Below are 25,155 nucleotides of genomic sequence, written 5' to 3'. Positions count from 1 at the left end.
TTTGCATTCCCTTCTTGATGAGAGCATTTCAGTGTTAGAATGCATCTATCGTTGGGAAGCAGCCAGTTAAATTTTGAAGTTATTGTGTTTCATGCTCCTTTTTTCATTGAAATAAATCGTGTTAAATTTGTTCAGCCTTGTTTAGTTTTATTAAACTATTATAAAATGTTCGTATCTTACCATTGTTTATTTGGAAAATGAACGGTTAATAAGTTCTCCTGGAAGAACAGTTGAAGTGCGTCTTACTAATTGTTTAATAAGAATTCAATATACCAAATAAGTTGTTTAGTTCTGCAATCTTAAGTTTTATGTTTTTCGGGAAGAATACAGGACACGGGTATTGGACTTCTAACTTTGTAATCTACGTATATTATTTCTCAGGAGATTATCCCACAAGCAAAAGTTCGTCCTTCAAAATGTATGTTACAGTCAAATAATGATATTGAAAACTTCAGCGGTAAAAAAATATCAAATTAAATTGAAGTCTTGGGGTTCAATGTTTTGATAAAAAACTCGCTGCTCCATAAATATAATATTATCTAGCTGAATCACTCCGACGAATACTTCCACACTGGGATTCAAACAAGAAACCTTGTTTTATACACGAATTTCAATTGGCAACACCTCGGGTTTGTCGCGCCGCATTCTCACCATGTACATGTAAGATTGTGTATGGAAGTTACAATGCCGCGATGCGAAATTGGAAGTGCCGACTCATCTACACATAGGATAAGCGGATCATTAGTGAAATCTAGAAAGAAAAATGTTGACAACCCTGCATGAGGAAACTAAAGAAAAAAGTCTATATGCTATGGGAATATTACTCGTTTCACTTCTTGTTGAAGTAAATATGAGTATCCAGAAGGTTTTAGCTCTCACTTTTGCCTCCCTAATAATATACATAGTATACAGGAGCTCCATGATTTCTCGGACTTCTGTTTATTCACCAAGCATACTCACCAAGACCCTCTTCGCTTCACTTCGTTTCTTTGGCCCTCTTCGTTTCACGCTCACCAAATATCTCTTGACAATGCTTATTGGTGATTGCACTTATCCAACAAAATTCAAGTGTGCCGAGTGTCGGAATGTTTTGAACTTTTTTATCTGACACGAATTAGCCTGTGGTACCTTACCTTTTTATATGAAAATACATATAGATTGGGTACTTTGCGAACTCGTATGATACGAGCTATGGTTTTCATCACAATCTCCGATTTAATCAATCAGAACCGTTTATTTTACTTCTGGCTCCGACTCATCTCTTCGCCAAATGCCGTAGATGGCAACTTAAGAGCGGAAACATTTGATCATTTTCCGTTCGAACTTACCGGACACGATGAGATAGGAAGGATTCCAACCATACTGACACCTTTGCTCAAGCCAGCCACCAACCTTCTCTTTCATCGTTTCATTCGTTATCATTAAATCTGTTGTTACATCCTAATCAGTCATTTAAATGGAAAAATAGAGTACTTCTCAATACATGCATTGTAAGTATAGTGCATATCAACGATCCAGGACCCGATCCCTGCTTGAGTTGCTTCGTGGAGAGCACTTTGAGTGAGTACGCCGTCCGTCGGATGGGACGTTAAGCAGCGGACCCCTTTAGTTAAGAGTAGGCTAATGCCGACGCCGGGTTTCTCTCCACCCTTCGCCTTTCCCATCCATGCCTAATGGCGCAAATGACCTCAGCTGTCGGTCGCCTCTCATTAAAACTACTGCTACGATTCAGGAGTTTTGTACAATATACTCATTTGGGCACATTGATGCCATTAGTTTAACATTCAATTAGACTGCTTTCATTAGAAAAGTTTTCCTCATGGGAAAATCATGCATTGGGCCTTGTTCCCTCACAAAGTTTTATGATTTTCGTCCGCAGATAAGCAGGTCATGAAAGTGTGCTCATACCTTTTAGTATTTTGAAATGTCATCTAGAGCTGGTTGAGATGGCCCACTGAACGGCAGTTAATATGGGAACAGCTGCGCCGCTAGGGTCTCTCTCCTTCATTCGGTTTGAATTCTTGGAAGGCATTCTGGAACTTGCGTTTTTTCTGTCCCTTCCAATGCGTTCCCTCATCCCATTGCAACGATCCCCGGGGCACCCCTGAAATCTCCCTTCTCACCCACGCACTCGCTCCCCCGTAATCGATACGCATCAAATTCAACCATCGAAGTCTTACTCATAATGTAGATTGGTGACGCGGGAAAATGTGATGAGTTATGATCATGTGGATTGGATTAGACTTGAAGGAAATAAGTCATGCAATTGATAGCATATGGTGACCACCGGAATGAGTCGTGACTCTTCTGAATTAACCGTACTTCGAATAGACGTTTGCACCTAAATCTGCAACAATAATGAATACAAGTGCGTCCATAATCACGTGAAATTATTCTAACAATAGCATATTTTCTCAATTGAAACTCTATTAATAGATTATAACGTTTGAAAATCCCCCCCTGATAGGCCGGAGATCGCAAAATTCTGGTGGGGTGACAAAGAAGAAAACAGATAGGACGCTGGACAGTTGACACGAAGAGTGGTGTTCAGATATTTAATTCCACGACCGAGCAAAAGATGCCATACTGCGCAGCAGAGAATTTATTCATAGGAAACTTTTCATATTAAATGGAAATTTATATTAATTATTAGTTTATTACTTTCACTCTATTTCTGGTTATACGTTGCTATTAACTTTCGTACGTTCCTGGCAAAAGAATATTTAAAAATGTTTCAGACCTTCTTACAAGAAACATAACTTGTCAATTTTCGTATTATTTTTACTTTAGAGCTGATCGGCATTAAACTAATAATCTGTAAAGAACTTATAACCCCCAATTAGGCACTTAAAATATGTTTTCTTGAATTATTAATTTGTATCTGAACATAATACCACATAATTAAATAATGTGAAATGTCCAATTTAATTTGAACCAGGGAGTTTCCGGTTAGAAGCTGAAGAGAAACCCGACTGCAGAAGTGAGGCTTTGACCGTTAAATATAACCCATTAGGCAATCCATCCTTTATTTTATTGCATGGACTACAATTTCTTGCGAATGTAAATTTGCGTTTTTTTCTCGCGCTGAAAATTCATCTGAACGAATAATTTTAATCCGTACAAGCGTTATGAAGTCTTATCCTTATCCAAATGCGTCATAATCCAAGTAAAATATTATTTTTCTTGTAAAAATGATAACTACATAATGTGGGAAACTGGATGGTGGCACAGGGGAAGGAACTGCCGCTTTCCTTGCCCATATGTATGGGTTGATGACTGTGTATGGGAGAATTTCGTAGCCGTACGTAGGGTATTCTCAGTACGAGACTGTACTGATGGCACTGGAATATGTGTCCTCGAAATTATTCCAATTATCCGAAAGAAGACGAAGGAGAGTTGGTCTCTAAGTAAAATTTGAGAATACCACATTAAGGTTAATATGCCTCGCAAATAATGCTAGGACTCAGAGTGGAGTTTAGCCACGACCGAAATACGAACTGTTCACACATGCGCCGCCACATAACATGCTAAAGCTAAGCCCCTATCATCATCCATCGGAAATCCACTTTAGAGTTGATTTCTGTGGGAAAAAAAATTTGTTTGCACCACTCAAGAGTTTTTCAAACTAAGAGTTCAGACAGGATTGAAGACCGTATTCATGTACCGATACAATTTGAAAATGATTGAATGAGTAATTTAGGCAGTCTTGAAGGCCAAGAGGCTTATTTATGAATGTTAGTTAACTAAGAAATCTGCTAAATTGTGTTGCTATTGCAGGCTAAATTATTTATTTATATGTCGTCAATGTGTATTCTTTAGCAAGGGGGACCCTTCATCTACTTGGTCAGCAGTATAACATGGGACGGAGGAAGCTCGACCGACATCAAGCGAAGAGTAGCCCAAGCAAAGAAGGCGTTCATTGAGAAGAGGCAACTACTTCTATGCTCAAAGAACATAAGATGGCAAACAAGGAAGCAGTTCGTCAAGTCGTTCGTGTGGAGTATGGCTCTCTACGGATCGGAGACATGAAATAATGTAAAAGTGGACCAACAGAGAATAGAAGCCTTTGAAACATGGTGCTGGAGGAAAATGCTTTAATGGACAGACAAAGAGAGAAACGATGAAGTATACAGAGGAGGAAAGGACCATGTATGGATCAAATGAAGAAGGACGTACAACAGGGAGCCTATCAGAGGGTGAGGGAATTAATACTAAGTAGGGAAGAATGGAGAACTGCAGTAAACCAATCTTAAGATTGAAATACTGATGGTGACGTATTCGTTATGCATATAATGCAATATCATGAAAAATGTTTTTACTTCGGGTCGCAAAAGTGTGATTCGAACAGCGCCTTTGGTGGTAATGTCTTAAATTGTGTCGCAATGAGATAGTATCTGACGCAGGAATCAACTCTTAATAGTAAGAAACTCAGCGTGTCTTGAGCAGTCCATGGGGCATGACCCGTTTACGAACCACACCGCCGGGAGGAATGGTTCTTTGGTCCGCCACTCGTCCCTCGGGTACAACATCCCGTCTCCGTAGTACTCCTTTCTCATCACAATTCTCATTCCCTACTCATCCATTTTTTCCTTCCAACCCCACTCCCATCCCTCCCGATGCTCCTCGCCGCCCTCCGCAACTCCTCCCTCGCCATCTCTTCCCGCTCTCTCGCAGCGGCGAGGGACTCCCGGCACGGAGTGAGTGTAGGGTGGAGGAGGAGGAGGTAGACGTGGGGGGGGGAAGGGTGGGAGAGAGTCCAGCATCTTGCCCGTCAGTTTTCCAGGAAAGATAGAGCAAAGGACGGCAGCAGGACGGAGGGGGAGGGCTGGGTGGACGCGTTCGGATGATAGGGTTTGTGGCGAGGAAGAATGGAGTTGGCGCGGAAAATGTTGTTGCGTCGTGTTCGTTGTTTTGAAAAGGGGGAGGGGGTGGAGGATGCTTGGATGATGTTGCAGGAGTCGTCAGTCGCTTTGGTGTCCGACGGTGGAGGAGATAAATTGGGGCGACGAGACTGCCGGTGCCGCCGGTGGGAAGTCTGCGGCCGCCCCTTCAACTCCCTCGCGTTCATTATCCTTATATGCCGTACCTCTCTCATTCTCCCGCTCTCCCCGTATCTGCGGAAGAGGAATGAATGCCACAATGCAGAGTAGGCAGGCAGGGAGGCGAAAATAATGTTTCTCTCGTTCATCCCCAAACACACTCGCGCGCGGTCGCAGTGGAAAAAGGAGATTTGCTCGCTCGCCTGAAAGCATCGGGCGATGAATGATTCGACCTCCCTAATATCGTGAAGTAACTCGGCGTATTCCACCTGGAATTTGTTGTAATTCGGAGGCAATTCGCAGGGCAGTATGCACCTTTAATTTGATGAGGGATTAGTTTATGAGTCGTGCTCGGAAGTGATTCAAACTGAGCTCACCTTCAACTGCTTAGGGATATCATGACATTATAATAAAATATGTATGGATATGTAGAAACTCACCGCGTCATTTAGTCATCTACCATGAAATCTCGGTGGCGGCGGGGTAACGCCCTCGCCTGCTAATTCAGAGGTCGTGGGTTCGATTCCCGCCTGGGTGGATTTTCTTCCACTTAGGGCTTGGGTGTTTGTAATTGTCTGTATTGAATGTATGCATAGGAGTTAGATGGAAGAAGCGACTATTAAGTCTCGCCCCAATGAACGTTGTTGAATAAATAAATAAATAATATTTTACCGCCATCAAAATTCAACTAAAAGATTAGTGGAACGTCAAATGGTGTATCAATGGTAACTCTCAGTAACTTATCCGCAAGAAACATAGCCTCCACCAAGTTGAGATCAAAATGTTTCGGTCTTTTCCAACTGGGTTTATCAATGATGGAAGTCTTCGTGTTTCATGACTTCATTGTAATTGTGAATTGTAGAACGAGTCTTTTCGCAAGGGAGGAAGGAAGTCGGCAGGAAGATACGCTTTAACTGCAACATAAGAAAACACTTGATTAAATTCTTTATAATATTTTCAGATATTACAAAAATGCTGTCTCATATTGCGTTGCATTAGAGGAAAAACACAAATAGCATGGTAACAATTTTATTTAAATGCCCTACATTTTCAATTGGGATTTTTGGGAGTTAAGCAAGGGAGGCATCAAAGGCGGCCGCAGAGCTTTTTGATTGGCGATGGAATGTTATAGACAGAAGGGAAAATATGATTCAAGCGAGAATGAGGGAGGAAAAGGATTATGGAATGAAGGAAGGTAGACACTATGCTTAATTGAAGAAGGGTTGATTAGAGTTTGGAATCCGGTTATCCTTTTTGGAGTTAAGAAATGCAGGGTTGTTATGCTTGTTTCTATCCAAAACCAACGTTAAACTACCGAATAATACTTTCGATGCCGTGGTATGGCAGCCACCGAAGAAGTAATTGATGAAACGTGAAGAATGTTCGAATTGAATAGAAATGAATTAACAAAAGTTTCTAATCAATATGATTTCATATTGATAACGAATATTTGGCTATTCATTTCTTATTTGTTATGAACAATTTTCGCTGCAAATCTTGTTTTTTTCTGCGAAGTGAATTAATGAGGACATTGAAGTTTCTAAAATATACATTGAATGGGTTAAAACTGATTCGTCTTTGCAACAAGACACAAAATTATTGATTCTTAAAGTGCAGATTGTGAGAGTTAACATGTAGCATACCATAAGAGGGATTCGATTTCTCCGGCTATTTTCCATAGGTACCCGAATAATAATTATGCATAGATCGAATCAATAAATAGCATAATTTAGAACGATATCCAACTTCTTCTTCCAGTTATACCATTTATTCTGTGTCGTGCACGTGAAATTCAAATGTTGTTCGCAGTCTTTCCTTTCGTTGTGAGGTGATGTTATATCAATATTTAGTAATATGTAGTTTACTTCCTAGTTTAATAAAAAGGTTTCTGTTAGCTGTGAATTCTATTGGTGGTCGTAAATATATATTTTACGCCTTGTATCGTATATGGGCAGTCAGGCTCACGGTCATTTACATTTGTGATGGACCAAAAATGATTTAATGCTCTGAAAGCCGGAAAATGCATCGATTTTCACCTGTGGTATCATTTTGTTACGTAATCGATATCGGATTTTACACGTGCCTGAGGTTATGTTCTAACAAGAAAATTACCTCTGTGAAAACAAAATGTTGACTAACGGGAAATTCATCCTGACGGATGATAAATTTCAATGGAAGCAGTGAATGCTCTAACATGTAATTGCTTACAGTTTCCTGGTTAAAATTTTGAATTCATTATCTTTATCTACTTAAAATTCCTTCCAAACCAACTCACTCCAACTTTGTGAGAATTTTGCTTTTGTTTTAGCAATGGCCGATCCGGTCTCGGAACCCTTGCAATATATCCGTAGGCCAGGCGCATTCCTGAGGCCGTTTTCTTCTGCCACGGTCAAAAGGGAAAAACCGTTCGGTGAGACTCCTTAATTATGATGCTCGCGTCACCTTTTTTGATAGGAGTAAGAATGTGGCAAAGGAGGTTATTAAGTATGGAGATCGCAAAAATTACCTGTTAATGCTTGCGCGTTCATTTCCTAAAAAGAAGCATCGTTCGCGACCAGCTAGTTGCCTTAACCGTGGCTTCCCTCGGGTCAACTCGAAGTTCAGCCCTTCATGACCTAAGGGAGGTGTGCAGTATGACGGATAAAAACAAACTTTTGCGATATCTGTTGGTGCTCTTGGGAAGGGCTTCTACTTGAAATTGCTGGGCCAGTTGAGATAATTTTGCGGATAGATAATAGGAACCGTATCTGGTGAATTTTAGGGAGAGAAGAAATACCAAGGAAATACTGAGTATATTTTAGAATGTTGAGAGAACAAGGATAGTTAAAATCAAATAAATCGTACCGCTTAAATACGGAATTTCACTTAATTTTTGCTGTCTGCGTGAAGCCCAAGGAAAAATCATAATAACAATCACCACTGACTGGAACCCAGTCCACAAGGAGTAACCCTTTAATGCAATCCATTTCAAAAATGTGTACCCTGGAGAAGTGTGAAATGTAATTAACCAAAATTCTTGCGGCCATTTGAAACTTTCATGTTTTCATTTCTTTTCCTTTTAGGGAAACTATTGGGAACGGGTGGAATTTTTCTCCGCGTGTACCGGAGCATTGTAACAATTTTGCTGATTAGACCCATTTGGTTAATATTGGCTTAATTTGGTTAATTTTGATTTACCGAATAATAATTCGGTAAATCAAAATTAAATGAATATTAATAAGGGGCTGAATACTATTTTAGTATAAGCTACTTGCTATGATTAAAAGGCATTCCACGGCGAAGAAGTATTTTGTGTGCTGCAAAGTGGATTCAAGGTTTCCGTATTTTTTAATCGATGAAACTAGTCCACCACCATCAAAGCAGAAGATGAGATATGAGAAAACCTGCGGAAACGTCGTATAAATTGAAAATTGCCTGTGGTTATGGAGACTGTCAGCTGTTGGCCCACTTTTTCCAGGGATCGCACGGGGCTTCGGCCGCCCCGAGCGTCTCCCTGGACGGTTAAGCGGACCCTCCTCCTTCGCTCCCGACAGACGTGTTTCCACGAACTGCGGCCCCACTTCCTTCCTCCGTCGCCCTCCCATTATCCCATGCCAACATTTCAACCCCTTCCGATGGCAGGGAAATGGGACGTGGGGGTTGAGGAGGATAGCTCCAGTGGGGACCCTTATCAATCCGCCCTAAACACACCTCTGACACCTCTAATGTGAAACTTCTTGCTAACCCTTAAACGCCCAATTAAATAGTTATCGATACGCCTTCAAACTTGACGCTCGGGCGGTTCCATTATGGGCCACGAGACAGGGAGGAAGCATCCATCCCCCGGCTCGCCGTGCTCCAAGGGCAGCGTGTGTTCGTGTCTGTGCCCTCTAAACGCTCCGCCAAGAGACCCTTACGCGGGGAATGCCAAAACACCATTCGCTCCTCTCGCATCGGGTTCTTCCTTCGAAATCCTTTGTCATTTCATTTTTTGGATCCTTCATTTTGAAGAATGTTTAATTAAATATTTCGGCATACTACTAAAATAGCCGCGGGTGGCCCTGGAATTCTTTCAAGTAATTAGAACGTTATAATTTTGATAAAGAGAAGGGAAGATGCTCTTGTTGCTTTTGATTTAGAATTTTTTATCTTAATAATTTCATTCTTAAAAGTAATTAAGAAAAACTATAAGATTTTTCCTTAATAATTCGTATCCTAATTAATGTTTTAGCATAGGTTATTTAACTTAGGAATTAATTGGAGACCCTCATAAAAGATTGGGTATCTTTTTTTTTAATTTCCATCAAGGAAAGTACTCAACTTTATCCCATCATGTTGTTGTATTTCTTTTTAAAATAATAAAATGAGGTGAGAATTAGCAATACACTGCCAGTTGACATGGGCATATTCGGCGTGCCAAATAAACGCATCTTCAGTTTGAAAATGAATTTCAGAGTTTGCTTCCCAGGTCGCAACTATATTTTGTCTTTAAATCGGTGAAAATGCGTTAATGCTAATAATACTGATTGAGGCGTCGCAGTAATAGGAAATTGTTTGTCTTAAGTCTTCTGAGGTCACCGGCAGTCCTAATGGCGTGCCCCTTTCCTCTGCACAGTCAACTCAAATGGCATTTGGCCTGTACTCTAATTTCTGGTGCTTCAGGGTGATTACTTTACGTCATTTACCTTTTCTCTCGCTTTGAAAAGAACTTTCTAAGTCGTAGATTTGATTTTTCGTCAGCATAACCTGCACTTTGTAAAAATATTATTCATATTACAGTTACTGTTGGTCAAAAGTGAAAGAGTCGTCCAGATATTTTCAAAGAATTTTCCATTCTTTCTTAAGAATTATTTTCTCCACCGAACCTTCATTAATTATTGCAAATACCCCTTCTGTGGAAACCGTTTTATGCGGAAAGATCTGTTATTTTTCGCGCGCTAAAACAACCTTGTTCTGTTATCGCTGGGGTCCAATAAAGAAGACAATGCTAATTTACTTTCACTCATTAGATCAGAAGCTATCTTTCGACTGGTAACCATCATTCGATAGGTGCCGGGTCTTATTGAACGGAATATATTTTTGGGATGCGCAAGGTACATATAATTGACATCGACTGCCTTGAAAAGGGAAAATCTATCAATGGCGACTATTGCATTTAGTTATTGGAGCTTTGGAACGACGATATCGTGAAAAAACGGCCGCAAATGAAGAAGAAAAATATCATCTTTCATCAAGACTATTCACCAAGCCACAAGTTAATGAGGACAATGGCCAAATTGAACGAATGGGGCTTCAATCTGCTTCCCCACTCACCATACTCTCCAGATCTACAGGCCCCCAGCGACTACTGGCTGGCTGTTTGATGTGATCTCAAAAAGATGCTACGGGGAAAAAGATTTGGCTCGAATGAGGATGTCATCGCTGATCAACTGAAGCTTATTTTGAGGAAAAGGACAAATTGTTTTACAAGTATGGTATCGAAAAGTTGGAAAAGTGTTGAAATGAGTGTATAACTCTTGAAGGTGATTATGTTGATGAATAAAAATGAAATTGAAAATGAACAACTTGGCTTTTCCGCGCTGAAATTTTTTTTTTTACGACCTAGGTTTCGCTATGGCATAACATCGTCAGGTGACGATGACGACGAAACCTGACGATAATATGTCGTAACGAAACCTAGGTCGTAAATAAAAAAAAACATTCTACGTGGAAAAGCCAAGTTGTTCATTTTCAATTTCAATATGAAGATTTTCCACCAAGTCACGACAGAAACTGTTTTATTTATTTTTATTAATAAAATTGAATCTTGCGAAACAAACGTTTTCTCAGTCCCGGGGCGTATTGAACGATGCCCGAGACTTATTGAACGATGGGTTATTGATAGAGGTACTTATATTGTCAACGCTCACTCAGCTTTAGTTGGAAATTTGGCAAAAAAAATCGTTTGGACTTAATCGGCAGTGATGACGGTGATCTTACTCTAACAAGTATTCGGAGAAATATATGTAAGTTCGATATCCTCGAATTAGTACCCAGGGGGACGCTGCTACATCACACTGTCACCCAATATCTGGGGCGAGGAGTCATTGAAGGCAAAAGGCAATCCTTTAATTCCCGGGGGGGGGGGGGCAGTGGACATGGGGTCATGAGGAATGGAAAGTGTCCTTGTGGCAATGGACCCGGTTGAAAGGAACGAGGGCTGGAAGCGTGAAGAGAGGGACGAGGCAGGTCGCACGAAAGAGGAAGAAAGCAAGACAGGAGTGCCCGGAGGCGTCGTCCGCTTGCTCTCTCGTAAGGCAAGGGGCGCCGCCGCATAGACACTGGCGGTCACCGTGCATTTCCACGAACGAAGGCCATAGTTCTGCCTGCCTACGACCATTCACTGCGGGGCCCTTGGGGACCATCCAGCTAATCTATCGCCCTCCCTCTTCTCCACCATTACCTACCCACCATCCCCAGTCATCCCCTTCGGTCATCGATTCTCATCCTCTGTAATCAGGGGGGTCTTTTGAATTGCGCAATCATTCGGTCCACGATTTTTTATTCCGAGCTGGCAGTTCCAAGCCCCGCATTCTTCTCATATTAATTTCCTGGTCGTGTTAAAATTCCACGCGGCAGAATCTCCCCACATACCAAGACATTATGGCGAAGGAGGCGAAGGGTTCTCCCGTGCTACCGAGTGGTTTTTCTGGATTGGCGATCAATTGCCTTCGCTCCGTCTCATTTGTATGCAAGATCCGTTTTAAGCAGATGGTTTATTAAAAAAAATCGGTGGCGTTAATTTCACAGCGAAAGAACATGAGGGAATAATGTGTTCTCGTGGCGCGCCGACTATGGGAAGCAATCATAATAAATAAAGTGAAATTGACCATGCAGTCAGGAAATGGTTCGGGTGCATAAATGCAAAGAATGGGTGTAACTGCATCCGGTTCGATGGAGCCATGTGCGTTAATTTAAAAATTATTGGCAGCTAAAAGGAATGCTTATTTTGTTTGTGCAAATACGATATTTACATGACCGAGGTTATCTGTCCCGGGGGAAATTTCATCTATCGTGTCCTTATTTTTTATGCTAAAAACCTTACAGGTCACCTTTCTATTTCTTTTAAAGTTTAAAAGAGGATTCGTTGTCTCAGGCGTGACTTCATGGAATCGACTTAACATAATGAAAGGAGAAACTTTGTAATTCCACATAGATTTATTCGACGGACGACCTAGGTTTCGACGTGGCACGTCATCATCAGGTACATTTTGTAAAGAAGACAGAGAATATATAGTCACACAAATTGGGGGGGTGGGTTGGGGGGGGGGGGGGGAAGGCGAGAAGAGAGACAACTCCCCGGTCTGAGGTGAGGGTTAGGGGGTGGAAGAGGGGAAAAAACCCAGGGGGGGGGGTGTTGGCCCGGAGGTGGTTAAGGGGGTTGAGAGCAAGGGGCTAGAAGAAAGGAAAGGATTAGGAACTCTGTAAACTCAGGAAGGGGGAGGTGGTGAAGGGGACGCGTGGATCAGGAGGGAGAGGGGAAACCCAGAATATACGTAAAAACGCTGTATTAAGAGCCGGTAGGGGAGGAGGTAAGGTAGGTGGGGTGTCATTAGGTGTGGAAGGAAGGAAGGTCTAGAAGGGGGGAGTGGGAAGGGTACAAGATTTCGTTAACAATGGTAACCTTATTCTTAACACATTTCAAAATTTCAAATTGCTCTAGCGCGTCAAGCCTTTGTCCTTTCTTCTCAAAATGTAAGAACTCTGGCACAAAATCACTCCGATGATTCTCGTCCAGCAGATGTTTGGCAAAGAGAGACGCCGAGTCCTTATTTTTGACGCACGATTGGTGTTCCTTGATCCTCTCTTTAAACTTTCTCCCAGTCTGGCCGATGTATCCTGCTCCACATTGACAATTTAATTTATAAACACCACTTTTCTCACTTGTAGGGATTCTGTCTTTGGTATGAGAAATTAAATTCCTCATGCACTGTTTGTTATAAAACGCTAGTCTAATTTTGTCTTTGGGGATTTTTCTGCATACCCTCAGGGATAATGGGCCTAAATAGAGAAACCTTCTCCATTGAGCCCTTGATATATCGCTAGGTATAGACCCATAAATACTGTTTCTGGCTAACTTGGACATTTTCCTCTTATAAAGTTTGTCTATTAGTTTTTCCGGGTAGCCATTGTTTACTGCTATTGTCTTAATAATATTAAGTTCCTTTAAAACGCTGGAAACCGTCATTGGTATTGAAGTTAGTCTATTGATCATGGAATGAAATGCTGCAAGTTTTTGTGAAAAGCAATGTCTGGAGGTGGAGTGAATAACATGGTCCGTGTATGTGTCTTTCCTAAATATGGAAAATTGCAATTTCTCATGGGATCTTGAAATGCAGATATCTAGAAAATTCAGGCAACCGTTTACTTCCTTTTCTATGGAAAATTGAATATTGGATTTTAATGAATTTAAGTGGGAGAGGAAATTGTCTAATTGTCTATCTGTCCCGGACCAGACACATAAAACATCGTCCACATACCTGTGCCAGCTAACTACGTTCTTGGTGAGGGGGTGGGGAGAGGAAAATAAGTCCTTTTCGAATGCGTCCATGTAAATATCTGCTAAGACAGGGGACAGGGGAGAGCCCATGGCTAAACCATTGGACTGTTTGTAGAACTGTCCGTTGAAGACGAATCCGGTCCGGGACAGATAGACAATTAGACAATTTCCTCTCCCACTTAAATTCATTAAAATCCAATATTCAATTTTCCATAGAAAAGGAAGTAAACGGTTGCCTGAATTTTCTAGATATCTGCATTTCAAGATCCCATGAGAAATTGCAATTTTCCATATTTAGGAAAGACACATACACGGACCATGTTATTCACTCCACCTCCAGACATTGCTTTTCACAAAAACTTGCAGCATTTCATTCCATGATCAATAGACTAACTTCAATACCAATGACGGTTTCCAGCGTTTTAAAGGAACTTAATATTATTAAGACAATAGCAGTAAACAATGGCTACCCGGAAAAACTAATAGACAAACTTTATAAGAGGAAAATGTCCAAGTTAGCCAGAAACAGTATTTATGGGTCTATACCTAGCGATATATCAAGGGCTCAATGGAGAAGGTTTCTCTATTTAGGCCCATTATCCCTGAGGGTATGCAGAAAAATCCCCAAAGACAAAATTAGACTAGCGTTTTATAACAAACAGTGCATGAGGAATTTAATTTCTCATACCAAAGACAGAATCCCTACAAGTGAGAAAAGTGGTGTTTATAAATTAAATTGTCAATGTGGAGCAGGATACATCGGCCAGACTGGGAGAAAGTTTAAAGAGAGGATCAAGGAACACCAATCGTGCGTCAAAAATAAGGACTCGGCGTCTCTCTTTGCCAAACATCTGCTGGACGAGAATCATCGGAGTGATTTTGTGCCAGAGTTCTTACATTTTGAGAAGAAAGGACAAAGGCTTGACGCGCTAGAGCAATTTGAAATTTTGAAATGTGTTAAGAATAAGGTTACCATTGTTAACGAAATCTTGTACCCTTCCCACTCCCCCCTTCTAGACCTTCCTTCCTTCCACACCTAATGACACCCCACCTACCTTACCTCCTCCCCTACCGGCTCTTAATACAGCGTTTTTACGTATATTCTGGGTTTCCCCTCTCCCTCCTGATCCACGCGTCCCCTTCACCACCTCCCCCTTCCTGAGTTTACAGAGTTCCTAATCCTTTCCTTTCTTCTAGCCCCTTGCTCTCAACCCCCTTAACCACCTCCGGGCCAACACCCCCCCCCCCTGGGTTTTTTCCCCTCTTCCACCCCCTAACCCTCACCTCAGACCGGGGAGTTGTCTCTCTTCTCGCCTTCCCCCCCCCCCCCCAACCCACCCCCCCAATTTGTGTGACTATATATTCTCTGTCTTCTTTACAAAATGTACCTGATGATGACGTGCCACGTCGAAACCTAGGTCGTCCGTCGAATAAATCTATGTGGAATTACAAAGTTTCTCCTTTCATTATATTTAAAAGAGGAAATCAAAGAAATAAAATACATTGTAGATGTATGCTCGGCAGATAACTTTTTAAAAAAAAATCAACACGCCTTATCGTAAGCATCATTATTTTAATAAATGGACAAAAATGTAATAGTTATCATGTCCTTGTAGACACATGCCACAAGTGAAGGGTGATACCTACTTCTTTATCTTCAAAAGTATATTCAGAATCATTTCTTTTTATTATTCATTTGATGAAATCTCAAAGTTATGATTCAATTACGAAAATTGTTATTCATCCACCCATTGAGTCGATCAGCAAAGTAAGTGTTTAAGGTTAAAGATTTATACAAATAATTAACTTTCATTGATATTTGACGCGGATATATCACGCATGGAATTGAGGTTTCGCTGCAAGTGATGAGGTGCACAGGTTTTCCTAAGTGCACAGGTACCATAAGGTCCTTTACTCGAAGTATTCAGGCTTCGCTCTGTGGAAATCCGTTATCACTGATGCAAGAAGAAACAAAACTATGTATCTTTTCATCAAATTTTTCATTAGGGACGACTAGTTTCAACGCATCGGCGTCATTCTCAGGATTAATTTCTTTGACTTCAGTGATCATAGGGTCCGTATATATTGTAATTAAAGTATATGTATATTTCAGCGACTAGTAATTTTTATCACCAAGTTTTAATAGGGTTAAAAGATAAAAGCTCAATTCAAAAATCTAATTTTGGCACAGAACTTCATAGTATGTAAATAATATAAGGATGTGATATATTAGTGTGGTATTAGTTTAAAATGATTCTTCAATTCCGGTTCATGACCGCGAAGAATGTTTTGAGTGAAGCATGTGACTTTCGGAGGAAGATTTTGACGGTACGGTGACTCTTATTCAGGGAAGATATTGATAGTTTCATTTAAAATAAACTCAACTATTTCACGTCGGTTTAAAGCATTAAATTTCATTATTAAATACAATCAACTCAGAGGAGTAGCATAGCATACGAGAGGAAGAGAAGGCAATTTTATAAAAAGTTTAGTATAAGTTAATCTAAAGTGACAATAATTCTCCTTTTCATATTCTGGGGGATGGCGAACTACCACCACGTCTGACTGAAACATAAAAATTTCATCCATTAAATTTAAAATCTTCAGTAGCATGCCTATGATTCAGCTAAGGTTCCCTCTGAAAAAATCGCTACTTAACTCACTGGTATGATTTGAAGTGCGTGAAAGACCGCATATTGAAAACGATTTGAGACGTATATGGAATATTTGGAATCGGAATTCATCATGACGGCAGGAAAATCTCGTGACGGGTGATTGCCACCCGAAGAGCAGGGGCGAATGCACGGAAGGTGGGGAGAACGGGAGTCTAAAGCCATCCTCGCTCCAAGATGGTGGCCCCGTGGACCCGGTGAGATCGAAGAGGTGGGCAGGAGAGGGGAGGGGAAGGAATGTCGCGAGGGGAGGGGGGGAGGAAAAGGAGGGGAAAAGGGCTGCGCATGGAATGGGGATTGGTCGCGGGAGGAGGTGGCTGGAGTGGGGGGACGGCGTTGCCTAGGCAACCACCGGCCAACAAGATGCTGACACATGCAAATGGAGGTTCTTGAGATCGGGGAATGGGTGGGCGGGTGTGGGGGTAAGGTGAGGTGACGGTGGTGGGGGGGGAGGGTAGTGGGCAGCCCTGCTCCACGCGGTGTTTATCCCGTGCCTCCCCCCCCCTCCCGGACGATGGGAAGGTTTACGCGGGGCGAAGGGGAGGCAGGCGGGTTGGGGGCGGTCGGGTCGGGAAGGAATGTGATCGGGGATTCGTGTGAGGCCGGGGTGAGGGCTGAGAGGCGCCAAAGGGCGGCAGTGGACTAAGTACCAAAAGATGGGCGAACGTACTTTGAAAGAATGGCCGGCGAAGAGGGGGGGGGCAAAGCCGAGCCAGAAAATCGGACTTCTCCGTGATAACCACGACAGTCGAAGACATTGGCAAAAAGCCAAGCAACACAGGAGATGCTCCACAAAGCTGTGCCTCCTCCAAGTGTCGAAATATTTTACTGCTATCGAATATTTATCTTTTATCGTAATCAACATCATAAATTGTTCAGGAGAAGTAGCGTTACGTCATCAAAGCTTCTTCCTGTGGTTATCAATAAATTATTTTAACAAAATAAAATTTCTGGCATTAAAGCATGGACAGTTTTGATATTAGTTCTGTGGATTTTTGTTGAAATAATTAAAATTTAGTCGCTTGTGCGTGTGTCCTCATATTCTTGATGAGAGTGAGTCATTTTAGAGACTCATTATAAAATATCAATCATTTCTGCCCCCTAAAAATTGAAAGCCTGCTTATTATTAAAAAATATTTTATCGATTTTAGGTAATTCCTCGAATATGAATATAAATCTCTTACTCCAAGGGACGTAATATTAACATTAGTTACCATAGAAAACGATTACAAGTGTTGAAAATGTTTTTTCTCTTAATAAATCTTACCTGACAATTCAGTAAATTTTGTAATTACTTAGGCATTGGATTGTGTGCGATACGTGTTGAATGCTCACGTTTTTCCATTTATATTCTTGATCATTGTACCTTAATCCCATTTTATCCTTAATTCTGGTGCATTATCTCAAACATCAATTTTCCAGTAATTAGTTTTACCTCAAAATAGTTTTTCAATCAAATTGGTATGCATACCCAAAAAGGAGATAAAGTATAGCATAAACATGGATCTCCAGCGTAAGAATAGGTGTACTGTCTCGTGGGCAATATAGGAAGCCACACAAAGTTTACACACGTCGTAGTTTCGTACACGTTTTCGTCTTTAATACAAGAACCTAGGGATACGTTTGTCGTCACATTTTTGCACTCTTTGTACTTGCTAATGTAATCCTAATGGATTATCCTTTATGAATTATGTTATAGTAATTTTAAATTGTCAATCACATTCAAAACTGAAGTTTTGTTTTGTTTTATGTGATAGATAAATTTTAGGCAATTCTTGACGCTAACATATCTAATGAATTTATAAACCTTTCGGCACACCTTGACATTGGAACGTTCATGAAAAATTACTTGCATCTATTGAAACAGTGAATTTGAGGATATTAGTACTTAATTTACTTAGTTGGGAAGTAAAATATTGAAGAATAAAGTAAGAAATCAGTAGAATTGAACTGCATAACATTTTAAAATATTTAAAAATAAAAACGCCTATTTTTTTAAATTGCATCAACTTCAGTGCAAGGAAGAGTTAACTGAAAGCAGACGCGTGGAGTGATAGAGATATTAATTTAAAGCCTGGATGAAAGATTCGCAGGTTCAGGCCTTTTGAATAGTGGCGCCACAGGAGAATGCTTAAGATCTGCTGGATAGAAAAAATAACAAATGAAAAAGTATATGGGAGTGTAGGAGAAAGCAATTTCAACTGGGAAGCAGAGGAAGAAGGGGAGAGGACTAATAAGACATTGATGCGTCCCAAAGACCTTGGTTAAGACACTTTTGGAGGGTATGATGGAGCGAGTGATAATCGAGGAAGATCCCGCCGCGAGAATAATCGATCGATAGTCGAAGATTTTAGCTCCACCGATTACGCGGTCTGTGCAATAAATGCGCGAACTGGTGCACTCTTCCGGCCAAGACGCGGACTATAGCCTCGCCCACTGATGGTCCTAGTTGCATTAGACCCAATGAGGCCGCGGATCATCGGCGTATGGTGCCGCTGATGTTAGTTTCCTCGTTTTTACTGCTTGTCGACAATGGAAATTGACAAAATCACGGAGCATTGAATCGACATACAGTTTTTTGGTGAAGTGCGGTAAGTGCTATCAAGAAATTACTGAAATGTTGACAGCTTTTTACGGTGATAATGCTCTGAAGAAATCATCCGTTTTCAAGTGGATTAAGCGTTTTTAAAGATGGCCGACAAGAGGCCACGGATGATACAAGACCGGGACGACCTTCAACCACCTGAGTTGACGACAACATTGATCGTGTGCGGTCCCTTGTCCTTACCGATCATCGGAAAACTGTTCGAATGGTATCTGATGGACTGAATTTAGGAAAATAAACAGTGCTTACTATTTTAACCGAACAAAATGGATGGATCCTTCACCATCACAATGCACCTGCACATTCAGCATTGATTTTTCGCCAGTTTATGGCAAAACGTTTAATCACCATCCTTGATCATTCTCCTTATTCGCCAGATGTCGCCCACGGTGACTTTTTCCTATTCCCAAAATGCAAAAATGTTATGAGGGAACATCACTGGGAAGATGCGGACACAATAATGCAAGAAACGACGAGAAAAAAAAAGCCTATCTTCATAGGTATTTCAAGGGTGCTTTAAACAATTGAAAAGAAGATGGAATAAGCGCATAGCAACGAATAGAGAGTAGTTTGTAGGGGACAAATTCGATGTAGAGTAAATTTTGCAAAATAAAGTTTTTATGGCCTCAGTTCACGTATATATTGGACTGAGCAGGATACAAAATTAAGAAGAACTTGAAATGCAGCCGACCGGGGGACTCCTGCAGACCAACCTGAGGATTGAGCCCTTAGGGTAAGATGAATGGATCTTTTTTAGAGCATTAGTTTACCATTGCATTCAGGAATTAAATACATAGGTATATCTTATAGGGTTGCAATATGCTCTTTGTGAAAATTTGGTAAATTTTTATCAGGTAATCTATTGGATAACAAGAGTTAAAATACATGCTGAAAATTTACTGATTCCTGCTCTGCTTCACCGGTTAGTGCCTTTACCTCGTTTGCAATAGTCTAAAGTATTAGAAGGAGTGTGGCCTCACAACGAACAACATTATCTGAGTCATTTACGGATTTACACATATTATGGAGATAATTTACTAATGTGTAATAAGAGGCATATGACTGAACAATGGCGCTGAATTTCATAGAAAAGGTAAAAAATCTTGTATTATGCCGTTAGGTTACTAGATTTACAAATATAAATCGATTAGAAAATCACAACTATGTGCGGATGAAATACCTTCTTTCCTCTCATAGTAGTGTTATTTTCTCCATTAGTAAAATAATCTTTGCTGACTACTCACTCTGACTTATTTTACTGCGGGGCCTCATAACCAGTGTTTTGCAACTTTTAATTATCGTACGGTGATTTGGGGAACCTTCATGTTAACTGATCAATATTGTTGAAACAAATTAAATACCCCTCTTTTTACTTTTAGTCCTTACTAGGAGTTAATTTTTAAGTTAAAGAATATTTAAATGAACAAGGAAGAATCAAAATAACTTTACATTTCCACAGAATCGAGTTTTTATTGCCAACTGCATAGTTCCGCTTCTCTGAAGCGCCATAATTTCAAACGCAAAGTTATTTGATCCTTCTTTGTTCATTGGGATTCGACAAAGAATTGGCCTCGACCATCTCTCAAATAAATAATATTTGTCCACTGCTCGTTGTTGAATAATGGAGTTAGATGGAGCATTCCTTTGACAGTAATAAAAGCTGTGAAGAGGCTGTATATCTTTATCCATGGGTTTCCGTTTCTTTGCAATGATCGGAAAACGGTAACGGAGAATTTGCTTCAAGAGAAGATTATCGCTATTTAACATCACTCTTGCAATCTTCAGAAGAGCATAAAAAACGTATTTTCATCTAGACCACCAACTTCCTTCATTGTGCGATATTATTGGCATGACGCGCACCGTCTTGCTCCGAAGAACTTGAGAATGGGGAGTGGGTGGAATGGCGATGTTCGGGGAGGGAGATGGGAGAAGTGCGGGGGAAGAAGGGTTGGGGCGAGGGTGTGGGAGGAGGGGGAGAGGTTGCCGGGCATGGAAGATGGCGGGGAGTCGTGTGCGCACCGTGGCAGCGGCGGCGGGAAGAAAGGCGAGGGAGTGAGGCCTGTGGGGGTGGCAATAATGCTTGGGGCTCCGTCGCGCACCTTGGTGCGGGCCACCGTTCTCTGTTGAGGCGTATCAAAATCCGTGGGCCTCTTTCGTCTCGGCCAGTGCCACCGGCAGGGAGGCGGACGGACGGGCGGAAGGTCCTCCTCATCTCATCCGCAAGGGATTCGTGCGCGAGGAACGCGGGCGGAATTGAAAAGGTGTGAGAGGAGGAGGAAGGGGGAGGGAGGGCCGAGGGGGAGGGTAGGGGGAGAGAGTGGAAGTGAAAGGGAGAAAGGATGGGAGGGAGAGATTGGGGTGGGGGGTTGCTTCGGGGGCGATTCAGAGGGGCTCGAAGAAAGGAGAAAGAAAGTGCCGAAAGAAGAGTCTCATTAGCGACGGACAAAGGTGGCAAGTTTGGGCGGAGGAGAGTGGCAGGGGGGTGTGTGGGGAAGGCAGGGGGGTGGAGGAAGGGTGGTGGGAGGTGGGAGTCGTGGGTGAGGAGGGAAGACGGAGTCTCTGCGGGTTGTTTCGGGAGGCGATCGCGGGGGAGGATTGGCTCTCCGAACGCAGGGATTGAAGCCAAAGTTATGAGAGGATTGTAGGGAGTTAACCAAGGGTGGGGACTGAAAAGAAGAAATCTGTTTGTGTTAAGAAATTGACGGAAGATTGATATTTCATCCACGGGGTGACACATCCTTGATACTTGTAATATTTATGAATTAGAGAGAGGAAAATGCAATTATTTATATTTGTAAATTTATTGTGAATATAATGAATTCTTAGATAAGTACAGATTGTTCAAATAAATCGAGCGTGGGAAATATTCGAAAAAAAAAGAAAATTGTTTCATTATTGCTTTTTGGGAACGAATGAGTTAGTACGCATGCTGACGGATGACGAAATGATTCATGACTCTGTTGACGTATAGCTACGTGAGTAAGTAATCTTCGCGAAGTTCCTTTTGGGCCATGTAGACTGAAAGTTTGAAGTTAGGTCATTCCAGCAAGCCGTACCTTAACTTTCTTTCATATTGGTCGGTCTTTGCACAGTTATTTTGCCTCTTTCACTCTCAAACCTTCATTGTTCCAAACATTGTCTTTGATTCGTGAGAATCTAAATATTCCTATTGGTGTCTCTTTGACCACATTCATCCTCAATCAACCCTATCCTCCATCACAATTTACCTTTACCTCATATGTCGTGATTCGACGACTACCCATTCCATCAAAGTAACTGAATCGACACACTGCCTACGTAGTTGTCTATTGGCGATATATTCAAAAAAGTACATTTCTTCATATCCCAGTCATCCTTTATTCTATTTATTCTACTTTTCCCACAAATACTACTCAAGCACCGATAGCCACTGCATTTGGGCGACATTCTTGATTTCCCCAAAGGCCTTTGTTAGGTTCCCTTACAACTATATGTAATGTCCTACAGTTTACAGGGTGTCACTTTTGCTGCATATATTGCAGATTTGAGTTTAGCAATTTGCATTATGTACGAACAATTGGTTCGCGTAGTGTAGCCTGAGACCTTCATTGATGTGCCCGTTTCTTGATAGATCAGCTTGATACCACCTACCATCTGCGCGCGCGACCCAGCATGGCTTCGGTGTTCCGTAACATCACTTTGATTCTCATGAGATATGAAATTTAAGGCAAGCAACTTTGGCAATTCATTCAATAGATAATTATGTACGAGGGTAGGCTGAATGGTAATGCACACATGCCTGTAGACCTCAAACATAAGCAAATAACATAATCGGGATAAAAGTCCATTAAAGTACAGTTTTTAAGTTTCAAAATCATATATTTATATTTCAACATAGTCACATTCCAAAGAAAATGCGGGAGATGCCGCAACAGTAACTTTTAACGGAGTCGTCCGCTAATGTGCATTTCAATGCAACAATTTCAGAGTGTAAAAATCATTCGCCTTGACTGGGATTCGAACCCAGATCCCTCAATATCCAGTCGAGTGCTTTAGCCACTTAAGCTACCGAGGCGTCCTCGTAAATTTTAAAATTTTGGGGTTTTTAAAGGAACAAGATGTTGTGACGAAATGCCGTACATAAGTACAATGTCACAGGCATTCGTAGTCGTGCGCGATGCGCCACAGTCCACGAGGTTAAAGCCAACTTTAAACACTTATGGTGTTTATACTTTGACAAATTCCAAATCTTCCTTGGATATATTCTAATATGGTTTTCGATACGCTTTTGAGAGATTCGCCGGTCGTTTTGAATAAAATATTCGATGAGTTTGCGATGTTCATCGTCTGTGGCAGTGATCGGACGTCCGCTGCGTGTTTCATCAACAGTTGTGATTTTCCAGGCTCGCAACCACGAAATTTTACTACCCATCGATTTAAAGAAGACCTATCAACAACATCGTCACCATAAACAGCCTTTAAACGACGATAAATCTCAGTAGGAGTCACTTTTCGGCAGTTTGAAATTCGATAACAGCCATGCTGTTTAACGCGCGTTGACATAGCACTAGAACACGTCGGACGATGAGGTGAAGGTAGCTGCCAAGTCCTGGATTCGAGAAAAGTCGCGTTGACATGGCACTAGAACACGTCTTCACACTTACGCTACTCGAAATACACTGGATGAATATGACGACCTCAAATCTGCGCATGCGTGTTGAGGGGGAAATGTTACTTCCGCATGCCACTAGTAGTGCTTCTAAAGATCATTTTGTTTGTGGTCTACACGCATGTGTGCATTAGTTTACAGCCTACCCTCTTAGTTATGCATAAACAAAGGAGGAGTTTTATATTTTCCTAAGATTACATTTTCATAGTCAAACTGATGACAAAATGAAAAATGAGTCAGCGCTATTAAGTGGACTTAATAATGATGAAAATAGAATGGATAGTGCCAAGTTGAGAAGTTTTGATCATCGATTGATGTATCATAGAGGGTACCACGGGATGGGGCAATTACAGAGGTCGGAAATGATAACTAACGAGAGGAAAGGACCAAAAGACGCAATCGTCAGGGCGCATGAATGAAAGAACTAATTAGTTCCAGGTAGCCCGAATTCTTAACCAGAGTTTGACTGACTTTCAAGTCATATTGAAGAAAACGCAGAATTAAATGCCGACAAAAAAAACTTGCATAATGGTTATTAATAAATAACTATTGTTGGTCATTTAAAAAGATTTCATTAAAGTCGGGATTCGTTATAGCAATATCCTATACCAAAATAATAACGTTTTATTTCGAAGATATCCCCGGAATCTAGTTTATGAAGGCTTTCTTCGGCTTTCGAGTGTTTTCGGCGCATAGGCTCTTTCCCAGGCAAGAGTGTTGCCCCATTTCTGGAGACATCGCCAGGTCCTCAGCTCGGGTCGAAGGCAATTCGAAGGACTGCAGGTGAAACTGTACCTATCTAGCACTCAACATACGCTGTGGAAACCTCCGGAAGCAGAATGAATTCTTCACTAAAGATTATTTTTTAGAAGATGTATCGTGCCGGCTATTGAATGTAAAATAAAATAAAAAGAGACGTTTCTGGCGTGATATGGTGGAATATCATGATTAATTAAAAATTGGCAATTGTCCACAAAATAAAATTCAATACGACCGGTTTCAATGTGACTACATCACACCTGATGTGTGTACACCTGATGATGTTGTTACGTTGAAATCGGTCGTATTAAATTTTATTTCGTGGAAAATTGCCAATTTTTAATGAATTAAGTGCTAAATATTAATGCATTAAGGAAAAATAGATTTTACCTTATCTAATTCCATGCAATATTTTATTCACGTTAATAGGATTAAGAATGGTTTAGTTCCATCATCTTGTAGCCGGAATGATTTCAAAGAATATTTTTCCTGTAAAAATATTTCCAGACCCTATAGTATATTTTGTGAACGATACCATTTTCGTGAGTTATATATTAATTTACGGTGCAAAAATTTCAATTTAATTCCTCAATAATTGTTAGATTTTGTCATTAAATAACTGAAAATTATTAAAAGCATTTGTGTCGTAATTTAGGTGTAAAATCCTGAATTTCGTAGCGTTATCAATTGCATTGAAAATCAATATTATGGAAGAGCAGAGTAGCGTTTGTGTGAGTTAATCTATTGGTATTATCAATGCATGAAAAATATGTGTTATTCCATCATCTGCTGTCGTTGAATTGAAAATGACGTGAACTGGAGGCATATTTTCTTCGATAAATGTATATATTTATTTATTTATACTTCGACTATAGTATGCCGAATGTTTTTTATCGTTGATTAATCAGAAAAAT

The sequence above is a fragment of the Hetaerina americana genome, unplaced genomic scaffold, assembly GCF_022747635.1.
Source record: "Hetaerina americana unplaced genomic scaffold, ioHetAmer1.1.p SCAF_56, whole genome shotgun sequence".
Classification (NCBI taxonomy): domain Eukaryota; kingdom Metazoa; phylum Arthropoda; class Insecta; order Odonata; family Calopterygidae; genus Hetaerina; species Hetaerina americana.
Note: the sequence above shows the minus strand (reverse complement) of the source record.